This window comes from Pleurodeles waltl, chromosome 3_1, assembly GCF_031143425.1.
Source record: "Pleurodeles waltl isolate 20211129_DDA chromosome 3_1, aPleWal1.hap1.20221129, whole genome shotgun sequence".
Classification (NCBI taxonomy): Eukaryota; Metazoa; Chordata; class Amphibia; order Caudata; family Salamandridae; genus Pleurodeles; species Pleurodeles waltl.
In genome coordinates this window covers 1,601,129,607-1,601,143,519 of record NC_090440.1, presented here as the reverse complement: position 1 = coordinate 1,601,143,519, position 13,913 = coordinate 1,601,129,607, and positions in this window count along the sequence as shown.

The following is a 13,913-nucleotide window of genomic DNA, read 5'->3' as shown; positions in this document are numbered from 1 at the left end:
CAACGTGGACACATCCCATTTTTTGACAAAATACAGAGCTGTTTTTTGCAAAGTGCCTACCTGTAGATTTTGGCCTCTAGCTCAGCCGGCACATAGGGAAACCTACCAAACCTGTGTATTTTTTAAAACTAGAGACCTAGGGGAATCCAAGATGGGGTGACTCGTGGGGCTCTGACCAGGTTCTGTTACCCAGAATCCTTTGCAAACCTCAAAAAGTGGCTAAAAAAAGAAGTTTTCCTCACATTTCGGTGACAGAAAGTTGTGGAATCTGAGAGGAGCCACAAATTTCCTTCCACCCAGCGTTCCCCCAAGTCTCCCGATAAAAATGATACCTCACTTGTGTGGGTAGGCCTAGAGCCCGCGACAGGAAATGCCCCAAAACACAACGTGGACACATCCAATTTTTTGACAAAATACAGAGCTGTTTTTTGCAAAGTGCCTACCTGTAGATTTTGGCCTCTAGCTCAGCCGGCACATAGGGAAACCTACCAAACCTGTGTATTTTTGAAAACTAGAGACCTAGGGGAATCCAAGATGGGGTGACTCGTGGGGCTCTGACCAGGTTCTGTTTCCCAGAATCCTTTGCAAACCTCAAAAAGTGGCTAAAAAAACATGTTTTCCTCACATTTCGGTGACACAAAGGTGTGGAATCTGAGAGGAGCCACAAATTACCTTCCACCCAGCGTTCCCCCAAGTCTCCCGATAAAAATGGTACCTCACTTGTTTGGGTAGGCCTAGCGCCCGCGACAGGGAATGCCCCAAAACACAACGTGGACACATCCCATTTTTTGACAAAATACAGAACTGTTTTTTGCAAAGTGCCTGCCTGTAGATTTTGGCCTCTAGCTCAGCCGGCACATAGGGAAACCTACCAAACCTGTGCATTTTTTAAAACTAGAGACCTAGGGGAATCCAAGATGGGGTGACTCGTGGGGCTCTGACCAGGTTCTGTTACCCAGAATCCTTTGCAAACCTCAAAAAGTGGCTAAAAAAAGAAGTTTTCCTCACATTTCGGTGACAGAAAGTTCTGGAATCTGAGAGGAGCCACAAATTTCCTTCCACCCAGCGTTCCCCCAAGTCTCCAGATAAAAATGATACCTCACTTGTGTGGGTAGGCCTAGAGCCCGCGACAGGAAATGCCCCAAAACACAACGTGGACATATCCCATTTTTTGACAAAATACAGAGCTGTTTTTTGCAAAGTGCCTACCTGTAGATTTTGGCCTCTATCTCACCCGGCACATAGGGAAACCTACCAAACCTGTGCATTTTTTAAAACTAGAGACCTAGGGGAATCCAAGATGGGGTGACTCGTGGGGCTCTGACCAGGTTCTGTTACCCAGAATCCTTTGCAAACCTCAAAAAGTGGCTAAAAAAACAAGTTTTCCTCACATTTCGGTGACAGAAAGTTCTGGAATCTGAGAGGAGCCACAAATTTCCTTCCACCCAGCGTTCCCCCAAGTCTCCCGATAAAAATTATACCTCACTTGTGTGGGTAGGCCTAGCGCCCGCGACAGGAAATGCCCCAAAACACAACGTGGACACATCCCATTTTTTGACAAAATACAGAGCTGTTTTTTGCAAAGTGCCTACCTGTAGATTTTGGCCTCTAGCTCAGCCGGCACATAGGGAAACCTACAAAACCTGTGTATTTTTTAAAACTAGAGACCTAGGGGAATCCAAGATGGGGTGACTCGTGGGGCTCTGACCAGGTTCTGTTACCCAGAATCCTTTGCAAACCTCAAAAAGTGGCTAAAAAAACAAGTTTTCCTCACATTTCGGTGACAGAAAGTTCTGGAATCTGAGAGGAGCCACAAATTTCCTTCCACCCAGCGTTCCCCCAAGTCTCCCGATAAAAATTATACCTCACTTGTGTGGGTAGGCCTAGCGCCCGCGACAGGAAATGCCCCAAAACACAACGTGGACACATCCCATTTTTTGACAAAATACAGAGCTGTTTTTTGCAAAGTGCCTACCTGTAGATTTTGGCCTCTAGCTCAGCCGGCACATAGGGAAACCTACCAAACCTGTGTATTTTTTAAAACTAGAGACCTAGGGGAATCCAAGATGGGGTGACTCGTGGGGCTCTGACCAGGTTCTGTTACCCAGAATCCTTTGCAAACCTCAAAAAGTGGCTAAAAAAAGAAGTTTTCCTCACATTTCGGTGACAGAAAGTTGTGGAATCTGAGAGGAGCCACAAATTTCCTTCCACCCAGCGTTCCCCCAAGTCTCCCGATAAAAATGATACCTCACTTGTGTGGGTAGGCCTAGAGCCCGCGACAGGAAATGCCCCAAAACACAACGTGGACACATCCAATTTTTTGACAAAATACAGAGCTGTTTTTTGCAAAGTGCCTACCTGTAGATTTTGGCCTCTAGCTCAGCCGGCACATAGGGAAACCTACCAAACCTGTGTATTTTTGAAAACTAGAGACCTAGGGGAATCCAAGATGGGGTGACTCGTGGGGCTCTGACCAGGTTCTGTTACCCAGAATCCTTTGCAAACCTCAAAAAGTGGCTAAAAAAACATGTTTTCCTCACATTTCGGTGACACAAAGGTGTGGAATCTGAGAGGAGCCACAAATTACCTTCCACCCAGCGTTCCCCCAAGTCTCCCGATAAAAATGGTACCTCACTTGTTTGGGTAGGCCTAGCGCCCGCGACAGGGAATGCCCCAAAACACAACGTGGACACATCCCATTTTTTGACAAAATACAGAACTGTTTTTTGCAAAGTGCCTGCCTGTAGATTTTGGCCTCTAGCTCAGCCGGCACATAGGGAAACCTACCAAACCTGTGCATTTTTTAAAACTAGAGACCTAGGGGAATCCAAGATGGGGTGACTCGTGGGGCTCTGACCAGGTTCTGTTACCCAGAATCCTTTGCAAACCTCAAAAAGTGGCTAAAAAAAGAAGTTTTCCTCACATTTCGGTGACAGAAAGTTCTGGAATCTGAGAGGAGCCACAAATTTCCTTCCACCCAGCGTTCCCCCAAGTCTCCCGATAAAAATGATACCTCACTTGTGTGGGTAGGCCTAGAGCCCGCGACAGGAAATGCCCCAAAACACAACGTGGACACATCCAATTTTTTGACAAAATACAGAGCTGTTTTTTGCAAAGTGCCTACCTGTAGATTTTGGCCTCTAGCTCAGCCGGCACATAGGGAAACCTACCAAACCTGTGTATTTTTGAAAACTAGAGACCTAGGGGAATCCAAGATGGGGTGACTCGTGGGGCTCTGACCAGGTTCTGTTACCCAGAATCCTTTGCAAACCTCAAAAAGTGGCTAAAAAAACATGTTTTCCTCACATTTCGGTGACACAAAGGTGTGGAATCTGAGAGGAGCCACAAATTACCTTCCACCCAGCGTTCCCCCAAGTCTCCCGATAAAAATTATACCTCACTTGTGTGGGTAGGCCTAGCGCCCGCGACAGGAAATGCCCCAAAACACAACGTGGACACATCCCATTTTTTGACAAAATACAGAGCTGTTTTTTGCAAAGTGCCTACCTGTAGATTTTGGCCTCTAGCTCAGCCGGCACATAGGGAAACCTACCAAACCTGTGTATTTTTTAAAACTAGAGACCTAGGGGAATCCAAGATGGGGTGACTCGTGGGGCTCTGACCAGGTTCTGTTACCCAGAATCCTTTGCAAACCTCAAAAAGTGGCTAAAAAAACAAGTTTTCCTCACATTTCGGTGACAGAAAGTTGTGGAATCTGAGAGGAGCCACAAATTTCCTTCCACCCAGCGTTCCCCCAAGTCTCCCGATAAAAATGATACCTCACTTGTGTGGGTAGGCCTAGAGCCCGCGACAGGAAATGCCCCAAAACACAACGAGGACACATCCAATTTTTTGACAAAATACAGAGCTGTTTCTTGCAAAGTGCCTACCTGTAGATTTTGGCCTCTAGCTCAGCCGGCACATAGGGAAACCTACCAAACCTGTGTATTTTTGAAAACTAGAGACCTAGGGGAATCCAAGATGGGGTGACTCGTGGGGCTCTGACCAGGTTCTGTTACCCAGAATCCTTTGCAAACCTCAAAAAGTGGCTAAAAAAACATGTTTTCCTCACATTTCGGTGACACAAAGGTGTGGAATCTGAGAGGAGCCACAAATTACCTTCCACCCAGCGTTCCCCCAAGTCTCCCGATAAAAATGGTACCTCACTTGTTTGGGTAGGCCTAGCGCCCGCGACAGGGAATGCCCCAAAACACAACGTGGACACATCCCATTTTTTGACAAAATACAGAACTGTTTTTTGCAAAGTGCCTGCCTGTAGATTTTGGCCTCTAGCTCAGCCGGCACATAGGGAAACCTACCAAACCTGTGCATTTTTTAAAACTAGAGACCTAGGGGAATCCAAGATGGGGTGACTCGTGGGGCTCTGACCAGGTTCTGTTACCCAGAATCCTTTGCAAACCTCAAAAAGTGGCTAAAAAAACAAGTTTTCCTCAAATTTCTGTGACAGAAAGTTCTGGAATCTGAGAGGAGCCACAAATTTCCTTCCACCCAGCGTTCCCCCAAGTCTCCCGATAAAAATGATACCTCACTTGTGTGGGTAGGCCTAGCGCCCGCGACAGGAAATGCCCCAAAACACAACGTGGACACATCCCATTTTTTGACAAAATACAGAGCTGTTTTTTGCAAAGTGCCTACCTGTAGATTTTGGCCTCTAGCTCAGCCGGCACATAGGGAAACCTACCAAACCTGTGTATTTTTGAAAACTAGAGAGCTAGGGGAATCCAAGATGGGGTGACTCGTGGGGCTCTGACCAGGTTCTGTTACCAAGAATCCTTTGCAAACCTCAAAAAGTGGCTAAAAAAACAAGTTTTCCTCACATTTCGGTGACAGAAAGATCTGGAATCTGAGAGGAGCCACAAATTTCCTTCTACCCAGCGTTCCCCCAAGTCTCCCGATAAAAATTATACCTCACTTGTGTGGGTAGGCCTAGCGCCCGCGACAGGAAATGCCCCAAAACACAACGTGGACACATCCCATTTTTTGAGAAAATACAGAGCTGTTTTTTGCAAAGTGCCTACCTGTAGATTTTGGCCTCTAGCTCAGCCGGCACATAGGGAAACCTACCAAACCTGTGTATTTTTTAAAACTAGAGACCTAGGGGAATCCAAGATGGGGTGACTCGTGGGGCTCTGACCAGGTTCTGTTACCCAGAATCCTTTGCAAACCTCAAAAAGTTGCTAAAAAAACAAGTTTTCCTCAAATTTCTGTGACAGAAAGTTCTGGAATCTGAGAGGAGCCACAAATTTCCTTCCACCCAGCGTTCCCCCAAGTCTCCCGATAAAAATGATACCTCACTTGTGTGGGTAGGCCTAGCGCCCGCGACAGGAAATGCCCCAAAACACAACATGGACACATCCCATTTTTTGACAAAATACAGAGCTGTTTTTTGCAAAGTGCCTACCTGTAGATTTTGGCCTCTAGCTCAGCCGGCACATAGGGAAACCTACCAAACCTGTGTATTCTTGAAAACTAGAGAGCTATGGGAATCCAAGATGGGGTGACTCGTGGGGCTCTGACCAGGTTCTGTTACCCAGAATCCTTTGCAAACCTCAAAAAGTGGCTAAAAAAAGAAGTTTTCCTCACATTTCGGTGACAGAAAGTTCTGGAATCTGAGAGGAGCCACAAATTTCCTTCCACCCAGCGTTCCCCCAAGTGTCCCGATAAAAATTATACCTCACTTGTGTGGGTAGGCCTAGCGCCCGCGACAGGAAATACCCCAAAACACAACGTGGACACATCCCATTTTTTGACAAAATACAGAGCTGTTTTTTGCAAAGTGCCTACCTGTAGATTTTGGCCTCTAGCTCAGCCGGCACATAGGGAAACCTACCAAACCTGTGTATTTTTTAAAACTAGAGACCTAGGGGAATCCAAGATGGGGTGACTCGTGGGGCTCTGACCAGGTTCTGTTACCCAGAATCCTTTGCAAACCTCAAAAAGTGGCTAAAAAAACATGTTTTCCTCACATTTCGGTGACACAAAGGTGTGGAATCTGAGAGGAGCCACAAATTACCTTCCACCCAGCGTTCCCCCAAGTCTCCCGATAAAAATGGTACCTCACTTGTTTGGGTAGGCCTAGCGCCCGCGACAGGGAATGCCCCAAAACACAACGTGGACACATCCCATTTTTTGACAAAATACAGAACTGTTTTTTGCAAAGTGCCTGCCTGTAGATTTTGGCCTCTAGCTCAGCCGGCACATAGGGAAACCTACCAAACCTGTGCATTTTTTAAAACTAGAGACCTAGGGGAATCCAAGATGGGGTGACTCGTGGGGCTCTGACCAGGTTCTGTTACCCAGAATCCTTTGCAAACCTCAAAAAGTGGCTAAAAAAACAAGTTTTCCTCAAATTTCTGTGACAGAAAGTTCTGGAATCTGAGAGGAGCCACAAATTTCCTTCCACCCAGCGTTCCCCCAAGTCTCCCGATAAAAATTATACCTCACTTGTGTGGGTAGGCCTAGCGCCCGCGACAGGAAATGCCCCAAAACACAACGTGGACACATCCCATTTTTTGACAAAATACAGAGCTGTTTTTTGCAAAGTGCCTACCTGTAGATTTTGGCCTCTAGCTCAGCCGGCACATAGGGAAACCTACCAAACCTGTGTATTTTTGAAAACTAGAGAGCTAGGGGAATCCAAGATGGGGTGACTCGTGGGGCTCTGACCAGGTTCTGTTACCAAGAATCCTTTGCAAACCTCAAAAAGTGGCTAAAAAAACAAGTTTTCCTCACATTTCGGTGACAGGAAGTTCTGGAATCTGAGAGGAGCCACAAATTTCCTTCCACCCAGCGTTCCCCCAAGTCTCCCGATAAAAATGATACCTCACTTGTGTGGGTAGGCCTAGCGCCCGCGACAGGAAATGCCCCAAAACACAACATGGACACATCCCATTTTTTGACAAAATACAGAGCTGTTTTTTGCAAAGTGCCTACCTATAGATTTTGGCCTCTAGCTCAGCCGGCACATAGGGAAACCTACCAAACCTGTGTATTCTTGAAAACTAGAGAGCTAGGGGAATCCAAGATGGGGTGACTCGTGGGGCTCTGACCAGGTTCTGTTACCCAGAATCCTTTGCAAACCTCAAAAAGTGGCTAAAAAAACAAGTTTTCCTCACATTTCGGTGACAGGAAGTTCTGGAATCTGAGAGGAGCCACAAATTTCCTTCCACCCAGCGTTCCCCCAAGTCTCCCGATAAAAATTATACCTCACTTGTGTGGGTAGGCCTAGCGCCCGCGACAGGAAATGCCCCAAAACACAACGTGGACACATCCCATTTTTTGACAAAATACAGAGCTGTTTTTTGCAAAGTGCCTACTTGTAGATTTTGGCCTCTAGCTCAGCCGGCACATAGGGAAACCTACCAAACCTGTGTATTTTTTAAAACTAGAGACCTAGGGGAATCCAAGATGGGGTGACTCGTGGGGCTCTGACCAGGTTCTGTTACCCAGAATCCTTTGCAAACCTCAAAAAGTGGCTAAAAAAACAAGTTTTCCTCAAATTTCTGTGACAGAAAGTTCTGGAATCTGAGAGGAGCCACAAATTTCCTTCCACCCAGCGTTCCCCCAAGTCTCCCGATAAAAATGATACCTCACTTGTGTGGGTAGGCCTAGCGCCCGCGACAGGAAATGCCCCAAAACACAACATGGACACATCCCATTTTTTGACAAAATACAGAGCTGTTTTTTGCAAAGTGCCTACCTATAGATTTTGGCCTCTAGCTCAGCCGGCACATAGGGAAACCTACCAAACCTGTGTATTCTTGAAAACTAGAGAGCTAGGGGAATCCAAGATGGGGTGACTCGTGGGGCTCTGACCAGGTTCTGTTACCCAGAATCCTTTGCAAACCTCAAAAAGTGGCTAAAAAAACAAGTTTTCCTCACATTTCGGTGACAGAAAGTTGTGGAATCTGAGAGGAGCCACAAATTTCCTTCCACCCAGCGTTCCCCAAAGTCTCCCGATAAAAATGGTACCTCACTTGTGTGGGTAGGCCTAGCGCCCGCGACAGGAAATGCCCCAAAACACAACGTGGACACATCCCATTTTTTGACAAAATACAGAGCTGTTTTTTGCAAAGTGCCTACCTGTAGATTTTGGCCTCTAGCTCAGCCGGCACATAGGGAAACCTACCAAACCTGTGTATTTTTGAAAACTAGAGAGCTAGGGGAATCCAAGATGGGGTGACTCGTGGGGCTCTGACCAGGTTCTGTTACCCAGAATCCTTTGCAAACCTCAAAAAGTGGCTAAAAAAACAAGTTTTCCTCACATTTCGGTGACAGAAAGTTCTGGAATCTGAGAGGAGCCACAAATTTCCTTCCACCCAGCGTTCCCCCAAGTCTCCCGATAAAAATTATACCTCACTTGTGTGGGTAGGCCTAGCGCCCGCGACAGGAAATGCCCCAAAACACAACGTGGACACATCCCATTTTTTGACAAAATACAGAGCTGTTTTTTGCAAAGTGCCTACCTGTAGATTTTGGCCTCTAGCTCAGCCGGCACATAGGGAAACCTACGAAACCTGTGTATTTTTTAAAACTAGAGACCTAGGGGAATCCAAGATGGGGTGACTCGTGGGGCTCTGACCAGGTTCTGTTACCCAGAATCCTTTGCAAACCTCAAAAAGTGGCTAAAAAAACAAGTTTTCCTCACATTTCGGTGACAGAAAGTTCTGGAATCTGAGAGGAGCCACAAATTTCCTTCCACCCAGCGTTCCCCCAAGTCTCCCGATAAAAATTATACCTCACTTGTGTGGGTAGGCCTAGCGCCCGCGACAGGAAATACCCCAAAACACAACGTGGACACATCCCATTTTTTGACAAAATACAGAGCTGTTTTTTGCAAAGTGCCTACCTGTAGATTTTGGCCTCTAGCTCAGCCGGCACATAGGGAAACCTACCAAACCTGTGTATTTTTGAAAACTAGAGAGCTAGGGGAATCCAAGATGGGGTGACTCGTGGGGTTCTGACCAGGTTCTGTTACCCAGAATCCTTTGCAAACCTCAAAAAGTGGCTAAAAAAACAAGTTTTCCTCACATTTCGGTGACAGAAAGTTCTGGAATCTGAGAGGAGCCACAAATTTCCTTCCACCCAGCGTTCCCCCAAGTCTCCCGATAAAAATTATACCTCACTTGTGTGGGTAGGCCTAGCGCCCGCGACAGGAAATGCCCCAAAACACAACGTGGACACATCCCATTTTTTGACAAAATACAGAGCTGTTTTTTGCAAAGTGCCTACCTGTAGATTTTGGCCTCTAGCTCAGCCGGCACATAGGGAAACCTACCAAACCTGTGTATTTTTTAAAACTAGAGACCTAGGGGAATCCAAGATGGGGTGACTCGTGGGGCTCTGACCAGGTTCTGTTACCCAGAATCCTTTGCAAACCTCAAAAAGTGGCTAAAAAAAGAAGTTTTCCTCACATTTCGGTGACAGAAAGTTGTGGAATCTGAGAGGAGCCACAAATTTCCTTCCACCCAGCGTTCCCCCAAGTCTCCCGATAAAAATGATACCTCACTTGTGTGGGTAGGCCTAGAGCCCGCGACAGGAAATGCCCCAAAACACAACGTGGACACATCCAATTTTTTGACAAAATACAGAGCTGTTTTTTGCAAAGTGCCTACCTGTAGATTTTGGCCTCTAGCTCAGCCGGCACATAGGGAAACCTACCAAACCTGTATATTTTTGAAAACTAGAGACCTAGGGGAATCCAAGATGGGGTGACTCGTGGGGCTCTGACCAGGTTCTGTTACCCAGAATCCTTTGCAAACCTCAAAAAGTGGCTAAAAAAACATGTTTTCCTCACATTTCGGTGACACAAAGGTGTGGAATCTGAGAGGAGCCACAAATTACCTTCCACCCAGCGTTCCCCCAAGTCTCCCGATAAAAATGGTACCTCACTTGTTTGGGTAGGCCTAGCGCCCGCGACAGGGAATGCCCCAAAACACAACGTGGACACATCCCATTTTTTGACAAAATACAGAACTGTTTTTTGCAAAGTGCCTGCCTGTAGATTTTGGCCTCTAGCTCAGCCGGCACATAGGGAAACCTACCAAACCTGTGCATTTTTTAAAACTAGAGACCTAGGGGAATCCAAGATGGGGTGACTCGTGGGGCTCTGACCAGGTTCTGTTACCCAGAATCCTTTGCAAACCTCAAAAAGTGGCTAAAAAAACAAGTTTTCCTCAAATTTCTGTGACAGAAAGTTCTGGAATCTGAGAGGAGCCACAAATTTCCTTCCACCCAGCGTTCCCCCAAGTCTCCCGATAAAAATGATACCTCACTTGTGTGGGTAGGCCTAGCGCCCGCGACAGGAAATGCCCCAAAACACAACATGGACACATCCCATTTTTTGACAAAATACAGAGCTGTTTTTTGCAAAGTGCCTACCTGTAGATTTTGGCCTCTAGCTCAGCCGGCACATAGGGAAACCTACCAAACCTGTGTATTCTTGAAAACTAGAGAGCTAGGGGAATCCAAGATGGGGTGACTCGTGGGGCTCTGACCAGGTTCTGTTACCCAGAATCCTTTGCAAACCTCAAAAAGTGGCTAAAAAAAGAAGTTTTCCTCACATTTCGGTGACAGAAAGTTCTGGAATCTGAGAGGAGCCACAAATTTCCTTCCACCCAGCGTTCCCCCAAGTGTCCCGATAAAAATTATACCTCACTTGTGTGGGTAGGCCTAGCGCCCGCGACAGGAAATACCCCAAAACACAACGTGGACACATCCCATTTTTTGACAAAATACAGAGCTGTTTTTTGCAAAGTGCCTACCTGTAGATTTTGGCCTCTAGCTCAGCCGGCACATAGGGAAACCTACCAAACCTGTGTATTTTTTAAAACTAGAGACCTAGGGGAATCCAAGATGGGGTGACTCGTGGGGCTCTGACCAGGTTCTGTTACCCAGAATCCTTTGCAAACCTCAAAAAGTGGCTAAAAAAACAAGTTTTCCTCACATTTCGGTGACAGAAAGTTGTGGAATCTGAGAGGAGCCACAAATTTCCTTCCACCCAGCGTTCCCCAAAGTCTCCCGATAAAAATGGTACCTCACTTGTGTGGGTAGGCCTAGCGCCCGCGACAGGAAATGCCCCAAAACACAACGTGGACACATCCCATTTTTTGACAAAATACAGAGCTGTTTTTTGCAAAGTGCCTACCTGTAGATTTTGGCCTCTAGCTCAGCCGGCACATAGGGAAACCTACCAAACCTGTGTATTTTTGAAAACTAGAGAGCTAGGGGAATCCAAGATGGGGTGACTCGTGGGGCTCTGACCAGGTTCTGTTACCCAGAATCCTTTGCAAACCTCAAAAAGTGGCTAAAAAAACAAGTTTTCCTCACATTTCGGTGACAGAAAGTTCTGGAATCTGAGAGGAGCCACAAATTTCCTTCCACCCAGCGTTCCCCCAAGTCTCCCGATAAAAATTATACCTCACTTGTGTGGGTAGGCCTAGCGCCCGCGACAGGAAATGCCCCAAAACACAACGTGGACACATCCCATTTTTTGACAAAATACAGAGCTGTTTTTTGCAAAGTGCCTACCTGTAGATTTTGGCCTCTAGCTCAGCCGGCACACAGGGAAACCTACCAAACCTGTGTATTTTTTAAAACTAGAGACCTAGGGGAATCCAAGATGGGGTGACTCGTGGGGCTCTGACCAGGTTCTGTTACCCAGAATCCTTTGCAAACCTCAAAAAGTGGCTAAAAAAAGAAGTTTTCCTCACATTTCGGTGACAGAAAGTTGTGGAATCTGAGAGGAGCCACAAATTTCCTTCCACCCAGCGTTCCCCCAAGTCTCCCGATAAAAATGATACCTCACTTGTGTGGGTAGGCCTAGAGCCCGCGACAGGAAATGCCCCAAAACACAACGTGGACACATCCAATTTTTTGACAAAATACAGAGCTGTTTTTTGCAAAGTGCCTACCTGTAGATTTTGGCCTCTAGCTCAGCCGGCACATAGGGAAACCTACCAAACCTGTGTATTTTTGAAAACTAGAGACCTAGGGGAATCCAAGATGGGGTGACTCGTGGGGCTCTGACCAGGTTCTGTTACCCAGAATCCTTTGCAAACCTCAAAAAGTGGCTAAAAAAACATGTTTTCCTCACATTTCGGTGACACAAAGGTGTGGAATCTGAGAGGAGCCACAAATTACCTTCCACCCAGCGTTCCCCCAAGTCTCCCGATAAAAATGGTACCTCACTTGTTTGGGTAGGCCTAGCGCCCGCGACAGGGAATGCCCCAAAACACAACGTGGACACATCCCATTTTTTGACAAAATACAGAACTGTTTTTTGCAAAGTGCCTGCCTGTAGATTTTGGCCTCTAGCTCAGCCGGCACATAGGGAAACCTACCAAACCTGTGCATTTTTTAAAACTAGAGACCTAGGGGAATCCAAGATGGGGTGACTCGTGGGGCTCTGACCAGGTTCTGTTACCCAGAATCCTTTGCAAACCTCAAAAAGTGGCTAAAAAAACAAGTTTTCCTCAAATTTCTGTGACAGAAAGTTCTGGAATCTGAGAGGAGCCACAAATTTCCTTCCACCCAGCGTTCCCCCAAGTCTCCCGATAAAAATGATACCTCACTTGTGTGGGTAGGCCTAGCGCCCGCGACAGGAAATGCCCCAAAACACAACGTGGACACATCCCATTTTTTGACAAAATACAGAGCTGTTTTTTGCAAAGTGCCTACCTGTAGATTTTGGCCTCTAGCTCAGCCGGCACATAGGGAAACCTACCAAACCTGTGTATTTTTGAAAACTAGAGAGCTAGGGGAATCCAAGATGGGGTGACTCGTGGGGCTCTGACCAGGTTCTGTTACCAAGAATCCTTTGCAAACCTCAAAAAGTGGCTAAAAAAACAAGTTTTCCTCACATTTCGGTGACAGGAAGTTCTGGAATCTGAGAGGAGCCACAAATTTCCTTCCACCCAGCGTTCCCCCAAGTCTCCCGATAAAAATTATACCTCACTTGTGTGGGTAGGCCTAGCGCCCGCGACAGGAAATGCCCCCAAAACACAACGTGGACACATCCCATTTTTTGACAAAATACAGAGCTGTTTTTTGCAAAGTGCCTACCTGTAGATTTTGGCCTCTAGCTCAGCCGGCACATAGGGAAACCTACCAAACCTGTGTATTTTTTAAAACTAGAGACCTAGGGGAATCCAAGATGGGGTGACTCGTGGGGCTCTGACCAGGTTCTGTTACCCAGAATCCTTTGCAAACCTCAAAAAGTGGCTAAAAAAACAAGTTTTCCTCAAATTTCTGTGACAGAAAGTTCTGGAATCTGAGAGGAGCCACAAATTTCCTTCCACCCAGCGTTCCCCCAAGTCTCCCGATAAAAATGATACCTCACTTGTGTGGGTAGGCCTAGCGCCCGCGACAGGAAATGCCCCAAAACACAACATGGACACATCCCATTTTTTGACAAAATACAGAGCTGTTTTTTGCAAAGTGCCTACCTATAGATTTTGGCCTCTAGCTCAGCCGGCACATAGGGAAACCTACCAAACCTGTGTATTCTTGAAAACTAGAGAGCTAGGGGAATCCAAGATGGGGTGACTCGTGGGGCTCTGACCAGGTTCTGTTACCCAGAATCCTTTGCAAACCTCAAAAAGTGGCTAAAAAAACAAGTTTTCCTCACATTTCGGTGACAGAAAGTTCTGGAATCTGAGAGGAGCCACAAATGTCCTTCCACCCAGCGTTCCCCCAAGTCTCCCGATAAAAATTATACCTCACTTGTGTGGGTAGGCCTAGCGCCCGCGACAGGAAATGCCCCAAAACACAACGTGGACACATCCCATTTTTTGACAAAATACAGAGCTGTTTTTTGCAAAGTGCCTACCTGTAGATTTTGGCCTCTATCTCACCCGGCACATAGGGAAACCTACCAAACCTGTGCATTTTTT